Consider the following 9,615-nt stretch of genomic DNA (forward strand, 5'->3'; position numbering starts at 1 on the left):
TTGTGAACCCTAAGCTTGATGTTGGTATGTAATATATGTATGGCTTGATAGTTGGTAAGTCTTGGAGGTGGTGTAGGTGCTTGAGGCTTGTTGATCTTGTTGGAATCAAGCTTTTGGTATTTTGGGCATATTGGAAATCGGCCAACATATGGTTTCGGTTTTCGTTATATAATATGTAATGCTTCGTGAACCTTAGGCTAGTTGACCTTAAGATAAGATTGGATGTTTGGGTGTATGTTTAATTGTATGTGATTTTGGTCAGTCAAAGATAAGTGGTATGGTGGTGATGATGATATAGAGTTTTGGGATGTGAAATATATGAATTTTGATGTTGATTGTTGATAATTAATTATTGTGAAGATTGATGATGAATGTTGTGATTTATTGTTGTTTATGAGGATTGTGGAAAAGTGAATGTTGATAATGGTTACCAATGTTGAGATTAATAGAGAAGGAGTATGAATATTAATGTTGATGACAGTTGGTGAAGGATATGAGTTTTATGAGAATAATGTGAGGAGTAAACACTTTAGTAAATTTGGGTAATGTTAGATATTGTTTGGTGATGATCATTGATAAGGATTTGTTGTGGTTGTTGATGTTGTTGTTGTTGGTTGATGATGATTATGAGTGTTTATGATGGTTTTGGATGTTGATGATTAAGGGTTTTGATGGTGTTGAATGGTGTAATTGGGATATTATGGATGGTTGAGTTGGGAGAGGAATGGTATGGAATTTTATGTTGTTTTGGTTTTGCTCGGGTTGTGATTGGTTTGGTTTTGGATTGGTAGTTTTGGTAGAATTAAGGTTTTGAGACTTTTGGTAAAAACAGATTTTTGGTAAACTTTGACATATCATAACTTGAGCCTTAGTTTTCAAAATTTGTTAAAACTTGCTTTAAATTAAAGTTCATTGAAAACTCTTTAAATGGATATAAATTTTGTAAGAAATGGATTTTTGTAGAGGAAGTTATGATCATTTAAAGTTTGGTGTCAAAATCTGAATTCTGTGCCTGCTGCAAAATATTTGATTTCTGGTTTGTGTGCGCACGCACACCCCTGGAAGTTTTTGAACCTGTGCGCACGCATAGCCTTGTGTGCATGCACACTCAGGGGAAGGCTTGCTGTTGAGAGCTGTAGCACGATCTGTGCGCACACACAACCAACAAAGTTTTGCAACCTGTGCACACGCACACGTTGGAAGGTGTACTCTGTTGAGGGCGTTTGCACGCCTTGTGCGGATGAACAGAGTTGAAATTTTTACTACCTGTGCGTACTCATACCTCTATGTGTTTTCACACATTGAAAACTTTACTGGGCGTGCGCACGCACACCCTTGTGCGTACGCACATGCCCTGTTTTCAACTAAAATCTTGTTTTTAACTGTTTCACCTTCCCAACAAGCTTGTAAACTTCTGTGACACCTATTTAAGACTTTTGGCTTGTTTTTGGAGGTTATCCATAGAGAAGGTCTTGGATGTAATTACTTGGATATTACCTTGAAAAGTTAGAGAATGGAGTTTTAGGTTTCTGGTGTATTGAGGATGAGTTTGGTTGAGAGAGAAGGAAGAGTAGTAAACTTGGTGATTACTGACAACGAATTGAGAAACCGAGGAACTAACGAGTTCGGAATGGAAATTATGAATGATTATGGTTGATGGAATGAGTATGAGTGGAAGTGTGTTATGAGGAGTGACCTCTGAGATTGAATATGTGATTACAATATGCATTGTTCTCCGTCGTAGAGGTTGTGGCAGTCTCCGGCCTACGTTCGGATGTGAGGCTTGAAGCTGGGCTTCTCACTCATATTTATCACTCAAGAGGACGGTAAGTAGGGCACGCTCCCTTAGAGTGTTTCCCTCTGAAAGGAGAAGGTGGTAGGCACTCATCCCTCGGAATTATTCCTCCTGAGCATGGGTTTCTCTCTTGTTGCAAGGTGGTAGGGCACTAGCCCACGGAATCATGTGGCATCCAGAGGAAGGTGGTAGGGCACTCTCCCTCGGAACATTTTCCTCTGAAAGGAGAAGGTGGTAGGGCACTTATCCCTCGAAATTGTTCCTCCTAAGTATGCGCAACAGAGAGACTAATCCAGGAGTTGTCGTCCGGATTTTGTGTCACGTTTGGCACTATAACCGACATGTGATATCACAGCCAATAGGACAGACATTCATCATATGCATCTTCTTTATGCTTGCTTGCTTTGATTACTTGAGTTTGCCTAATTGTATAACATTCCTACTTGCTTCTTGAATTACTTGTTATATATCTAATACTATCTGTGTTTTACTTGCTTGCATTATCTGTGTTTGTCTGGTGCTGAAGAGGTTAGGTACGCGGTGGCGATGGAATCGCACGGAGGGTAGGTTGGTGAAGGCTGTGGGACAGCGGTGATTAGTATTAGTTAGAATTTCTCTAAGTTTAGATAACCCTGTTTACGATTTAAGTTCTTTATTTATTTATTTTATTCTAAGCTTGAATATCCGTATGCGATGTGAAGTTCTAGGATTACTTTCGACGTCCCAGAGCCTTACATCTTACATTATTGGGCACTGTTACCATACTGAGAACCTCCGGTTCTCATTCCATACCTTGTTGTTTTTTTTTCAGATGCAGGTCGTAATTCACCTCGGTGAAATTGCGAACATGGTGGCAAAGTGGAGTATGGTTTCTTCCTGGTTTATTTCTATTTTATTTTGTTGTAGTACCTTCTCTCACCCTTTTGTTTTAAACTTCATGGCCTTAGAGGCTTACTTGAGAGATAAGTTGTATAAGCTGTTTTAACTCCAAAACTCTGTATTTTTCTATTTGTAACTAGTCGACTTAAACTCTGCAAGCTGCGGCTAATTCCCTATGATTATTATACTCTTATATCTATATATGTTCTACTCTCTTGCATCAATACCTTATGTCTTGTGTGTTAGCTTCGTCTGAATGTTTCGCGCTTTTGTAATTCTATTTTTGAGCTTAATCCTTCATCGGGCTTCTAAAATATATTATTTCCTTCTATATAAATATATATAAGCCTTAGAATTGTCGTAACCTTTGATTAACCTTTGCTTTACGGCTAGAGGTAAGGCTTAGGGTAATTAGGGTGTTACACCTCCCAAAGAGCACACACACTGGGAGTGTGTCTTGGAAGCTTGGAGGACGCCCGACAGTTGGAAGCAAGGAAAGAGGGCCGCCGGGCGTGTGTCTTGGCCATCGGGCGTGTGAGAAATGCATGGGGAGACCGCCGGGCGTGTGGAATGGCCACCGGAAGTGTGGAATGGCTACCGGGCGTGTGGAATGGACGCCGAGCGTGCCTCTACGTACTTCTTGTCTCCATCTCCTTTTTCCTTAAGGTACGATTTTGTTCCTTAGGCCACATTTTTGCCCTACTTGTGTTTTTCTTGTAAAAAAACTTTGATTCTTGATTATTTTTTTATCCAAAAACTCCTGAAAATATAGAAATATTATCCTAACTCCAAATATTAAATTATTTATAAAATTCTAGTAGAAAACTTAAGAAATTTGATTAAAACCTAAGAAAATGAATGAAAAAAACCTTTAAAAATCACTTAACATGTCATCATGACGTAACAATAATGTCTTTCGATAAGACAACTCAAAGAAAATGATTTTCTTTTTCCAGTTTTCAGCAACCTTGTCATGCCCAGGCTTCTTTCTCTTCTTAGTATAGTTTTCAAATTCTGTTTGTTTAAAAGTCTTGTATTCTTCTAAGACATCATAACCAAAAAGTGGCTTAGGTGCTTTACCAAGTTTCTTAGTATTGTTAAAAGAACTCTTTTTTTTCATGGATAATCATGCGGAAAATAGCGGCGATGACCGATATAGCAATGCTTGTATCCATGTTTCAGTCTTTTAGAACTAGTTTCTCTTTGGCAACATACACATGCTAATGCACCTTTAGTGCTCCAACCATTTAACATGGCATAAGTTGGAATCGTTTATTTCCATATAACTGCAGCAAACAACTGAAAATTCCATTTCTTAACCACATCAAATGTTTCAGCACCATCTTCTCACAATTCTTTCAACTCTTCAATTAATGATTGTAAGTATACATCAGTAGAATTGCCGGGGGAATTTAGAGTCTGGAATAAGTAAGGATAACATCCAATTTGAATATTTCAAAACCATCTATGGAGGATAGTTATTTGGAATAAGAACAACTGGCAAAGTACTATGAAATATTCATATTGTTAAATGGATTGAATCCATCACTAGTAACTCCAAGCCTGATATTTCTAGCATCACAAGCAAATAGGTCATGTTCCACATCAAATTTCTTCCACACTATAGAATATGCTAGGTGTTTTAGGACTCCACCATCAAGTCACTTCTCTTTATTCCACCTTATTACTACTGTTATTTTTTCACACATGAAGATCCATTGAAGCCTAGGTTTTAACATAAAGTATCTTAGTATCTTCTGGGACACCTTCTAACAAGAGTCATCCTTTTCATTCCCCTTCTCCTTCACTCATCTAGATTGATTGCACTTTGGACATTCATCAAGATCAGCATATGTTTGCCCCCAAAACAAAATGCAATCATTCTCACAAGCATATATTTTCTCGTAATATAATTCCAAATCTCGAATCACTTTTCAAGCATCGTAAAATGAAGTAGGACATGTATTTTTCTTTGAAAGTATACTTTTTAGAAAGAGCAACAAAGCATCAATTGAATTTTTGCTCCATCCATAGCGACATTCAACTTAAGACAACTTAACAATGAAAGATAATCTTAAAATTCCACTATCCAGATACAAGCTTTGCTCAGCATCTCTCATTAACCTCTGAAACATTTTTTGTCCCCTTGTGAGGTTCTTCTGAAATATTGTCATCTATGTTGATAGTAAAATCTCTCGACATCTCCCCTAGTATTTTTCCTCTAAAGATGTTATACAACATCTCATAAGTGGTAATATCATTGTCCCTTTCACAGTTAATCTCAGTTAAATCAAACACATCTATAGTTGATGTATTTTGAACACTCTCACCATGATGCACCCATATTTAATGTGAGCTCACTATCCTCCATTGGCGCACATGATGATGAACTTCATTTCTAAGTTTGAACAAAACATTATTGGATTTGAGACAAGGACAACGTATTTGATTTTTCACAGAGTTGAGAGAAGTCAATATCCAAAAATAATTCATCGAGGCACTTCCTAAACTCAGGGCACGCCTATCAAAATTAATCCAATATGTCTGGTAGTTGACCATTGAACTAATTTCTGCAAGAGATGAGAATGGATGAGAGAAAGATGTAAAGAAATAGTGGAAAAAAGAGTATGGAGATATAAGCTATCATTACAGCGACTACCACTCTCAAAAGGCTCTGTCTAACTAAATTTTAAGTCGATTCTCAATAACTCCCCAATACAAATTATTCTAATTCAATGCATTGTAAAAAAACATAAAATTAATTACAAAATTGGATTAATATTTTTATGTAAACAGGGATAATGTAGTTGTCACAGTAAGACACTCAGTTCACAAACACAAAAGTATAAGAAAAAAATAGAATCAAAATCATAGAACAAAGAAGCAAAAAATAGAATAAAAAGCATAGAACAAAGAAGCAACAAAAAATCAAAATTAAATTTCCAAAGAATCGAAAATCAAATTATCAAATAGATTATAGAACAATATTTTCATAGACAACAAGAATATCAAAGAACAATATTCAAATAACATTTACCTTCAACAGAGCAGAAACCAGCAACCAAGCGACATGCAGCAACTAGGGAACGACAACGCCGAGCACCACTGTGGAGGAAGGAGAATGGACAAGATGAACCAGAGCAGTAGAAGCAAAGGACCAGAGACCAAAGTAGTAGAAGCAGAGGAGCAGCACGAGCAGAAATTGCGACGCAGAAGAGGAGATGAAGACGAGCACGAATAGCGACAATGCAGAGGAGCACCGCCATGGATGAGGGAGCAAAAACCGACAACGACGCAGAGGGGACGAAAACGGACACGAATGGCAGCGCAGAAGATGATGGCGCTGGTATATGCGAGTGCGAAGGCGAGGCAGAAATGAGGCAAAACAGAGGCTACCAGGGAGTCGATGCGGACAGCATTGCTGACAGCGCGGGCTCTTCTTCTTCCAGGAGCTCCATTGTTCAGCTGCTGTATGTGGTAAGGTAAAGAGAGTGAAAGTGAGACACTAAATTAAGATTTTTACTTTTTATATTTATTTTTACTTTTAACTATTTTTATTTATGTTTAACAATTACATTTTTTTAAGTTTCAGAAATTAATTTTTAGTAACATTTAACACTTGACTATTAATAAGAATTATATATTAATTTTTAAAAAAAAATAAAAAATAATATCTACAATTTTTAAAAATTAATCATTTAATTTTTAATTTTTTATAAAAAACTATTAATTAATACAAATAATATTCTAAAAAATTAAATTTTTTAAATAAAATAAAATTATCCTAAAAAATATATAAACAATTTTTTTTACCTTTAAAGATTTTAATATTTTAAAATAATTTTTTTAGTTACAAAAAATATTTGTAATTTGTGACAAACAAATAATTTGTTACAAATAATATTGAATTTTGTGATAAATTAATTTTTTGTTACAAAATAATTAAAATTTTAAAAACAAATGAATATTTTTGCAACAACTTTATCTTTTTTTTTATAAAACATTAAAAAATTTTACAGCAAAACACCAATTCATTATAAAAACTAACCTAATTTGTAATCAAAAAAATTAGAATATTACAAAATAATAAAATATTTTATAATAAATTGTATTATTGTTATAAAATATTATTATTATGAAACAATCACCAATTTTTGTTACAAATATCAATTTTTTGTAACACTTTTAAATTTTAACACAAAAATTTTGTTACAAAGATTCCATTTTTTTGTAACATAACTGTGTAAATTAGGTGAAGTGTGAAAGAGTTAGTTTGAACTCTTGAATTGATGATTGCAATCAAGTTAATTATATAGTAGAAATTTTGTTATGATTTGTGATGGAAATTAGATGTAAATCTCATTATATATTATGAATGGTGATGTACTAACGGTTTTAAATTACAATTTTTTTTTTCTTTGATTCAACTTCTTTTTTGAATTCTCTAGAAAATTTTTATAATTGATTATCTGTTTAATTTTTTTATATTGACGATAAATATATATTCATTTAATGTTGCGTATACTTTTTAGCCGTTATGTAGTGAGTATAAAGAAAAAACGAGAAATTAATTAATGAAGTATGTGTTTTGTCCTTTTTGTGTGTGATGAAAAATAATAAAAGGTGAGATTATTTATAACTATATACAGTCTAAATTTTTTCAATTTTTTTTCTTTTTTAATAAGAATGTCACAAAACTACGAGATAAAGCAAAATTAATTCTAAATAAATATACACATACAATTAATAACTATTTATGATATATTATTATATTATTTTACATTTCAATTAAATTAAAGCTATTTTTGAAAACAACTAATATTATATTAGAATATTTTTCCTCATTGAAACTGGAAAGAGATACATCGAAGTTAAAAAAAAAAATTCAAAAATAAAACTTCAACAAAATCATTATACTATTACTTCTACCGCCAAACTGTAATAATGCCCATAGATAGTTAAACATGGCTGGAATAGTTGGAATAAAAGAAATTATCAAATTAATGAAGAAAGAAAACAGCGCAAAAAGCATGAGTTACCCTATCGTAAAAGAGAAGCAATTTTGTGGGCCTATTAGGCGCCTAGCAAGTAGCAACTAGCAAGCGTAGCGCAAAATGTTTTAAAGACAAAATCCTCATTGGTGGGATAACACTTTAATCCTTTACCTTAATTAATTAATTAATTGATTGATTAATCACATGATATCTTTAATTAATCGCAATACTAAATAAAGTTGTGTTAGAGATAAGATATATATGGGCCATAATGGAGGCTTGCGGGTTCAAGCTAAGTGTGAGTTATATATAGGCTTTTTTATTTATATAAATATAAAAAATATTCTAATTTTCTAAATATGTATCATGTAAATAAGAGTATTAAGAGTATTTATGGATTCGATCCAAAAATTGCGGATATCAATTCAATCTGCAAGGTTATCGAATTCGATCCACAAAGTTATCGGATCGGATTGTGTATTTTATATAAGTATTCGCACATCCGATCCGCATATCCGCAGATTCGCAAAAACAAATAAATAAATAATATTTTATTAATATTTTTTAAATAAAAATAAACTTTTTAAATATATCCAAGATCTGATCTAATCCCATCCGCAAATGTGCAGATCAGATTGAATCCAAACTTAAAAATCGCAGATATTAGATCTGATTCAATAATTTTAGTGCTGGCCATATCCGATTCAATCCAATCCGTGTTCACTCCTACATGTAAAAGTGAGTTAAGCCTAATTTTGATATCTGAGATTGGCAAGTTACACTAATTTGGCAAGTTACACTAATTGGAGAAATTTGAGCCAAGCTTTTTCTTCTTCGACCGCATCCCCCTCCCTCATAGAAGCCCTCAATATGGATAAAAGCATGTCCCTGCCTTCCTCAATTCTAACACATTGCATCTGTTTCTTCAATCGATATCCTTTATTTATCTACGATATCCTGATAACTATGTAGCCAAATTAGGCCTTCATTGCTAACTTTATGTAGTAATGTACATCAAGTCCAGTTGCAACTAAATTACAATAGATAAATTTTTAGCTTGTTTTAGGTAATGCTTTGAAAAGTTCCCTGGTTTGCTTACAAGGACACGCAGAGGGAATTATGCAAGCCAAGGTAAGGTTGGTAACCTCAATCATATGACTGTAGATGATGAATGCTTCATCCAGAAAATCTTTAACAGGCGCACTGGATATGCAGAAATCAATACACAAAACATTGACTCACTAGGGACACAGCCATGATCAATTATATCATCAAAAATCCCACGCCACTTTGAAAACTTTGTTCATTAATCATTACCCATGCAATCTGCTAGAAATGAAACCAAACCAGGGTTGTTGTATCATCCACTTGTATGCCTTGGGAGAAGATAAACATTTGAATAAATAACATAGCTATATAACAAAAAAAAAAAAACACAGCATTAGAACAAAGACAGAATACTGAATGCAATGACAAACTACACGGCACAAGGAATTAAAAACATGAAAAAATCCCATCATATCGTCATTGACGCTTCCAAGTACTAAATTTGATCAAATTCTACTTGCTAGGCACATGAACTGACCAACTAATATTTTACCATAAAATTCCACTAATTTCAGCATTCAATCATGCAATTTGTTTTCAACAGAAAATATATAAATCTAAGTTACTCATTCTGAGATGACTAGTTTATGATAAATGTTATCAATGCAATTAGAATGGCTTACCCTAAACCCGGTATCATAATGGCACATGCAATTCACTACAACATAAGCGACGTCTTCGTTCTTCATCTACTGCTCCCTATACTCCTTCACCTCGTAGTCAGTGCTGGGGAAGGTGCCATGGGAATCTTCGTAGGGAAAACCTAGTTTGTGGAAGAAGAAGAAGAAGATGAAGGTTCCAGAAACAGATCCTCCTCGAACGGCAACGTTTCAGGTCACG

At 34.0% G+C, this 9,615-nt stretch overlaps 1 protein-coding gene across 13 annotated transcripts in view; it reads right to left on the reverse strand.

Annotated features, from left to right (window-relative positions):
* Nucleotides 1-8,338: 8,338 nt before the first annotated feature.
* Nucleotides 8,339-9,615, reverse strand: part of LOC107480110 (kinetochore-associated protein KNL-2 homolog) — a 5,755-nt gene continuing 4,478 nt past the window's right edge. For 11 of the 13 annotated variants that reach the window (XM_052259051.1, XM_052259047.1, XM_052259042.1 and 8 more), the window contains 2 exons: nucleotides 9,399-9,538; nucleotides 8,339-9,080 (listed from right to left, as the gene is read on the reverse strand). The gene's annotated coding sequence lies outside the window, so the exon portion shown is untranslated. The remainder of the gene's footprint in view (nucleotides 9,081-9,398; nucleotides 9,539-9,615) is intronic. The other 2 variants (XM_052259052.1, XM_052259053.1) reach the window with 2 other exon arrangements.

The sequence above is a fragment of the Arachis duranensis genome, chromosome 3 (genome assembly GCF_000817695.3).
Source record: "Arachis duranensis cultivar V14167 chromosome 3, aradu.V14167.gnm2.J7QH, whole genome shotgun sequence".
Lineage (NCBI taxonomy): Eukaryota > Viridiplantae > Streptophyta > Magnoliopsida > Fabales > Fabaceae > Arachis > Arachis duranensis.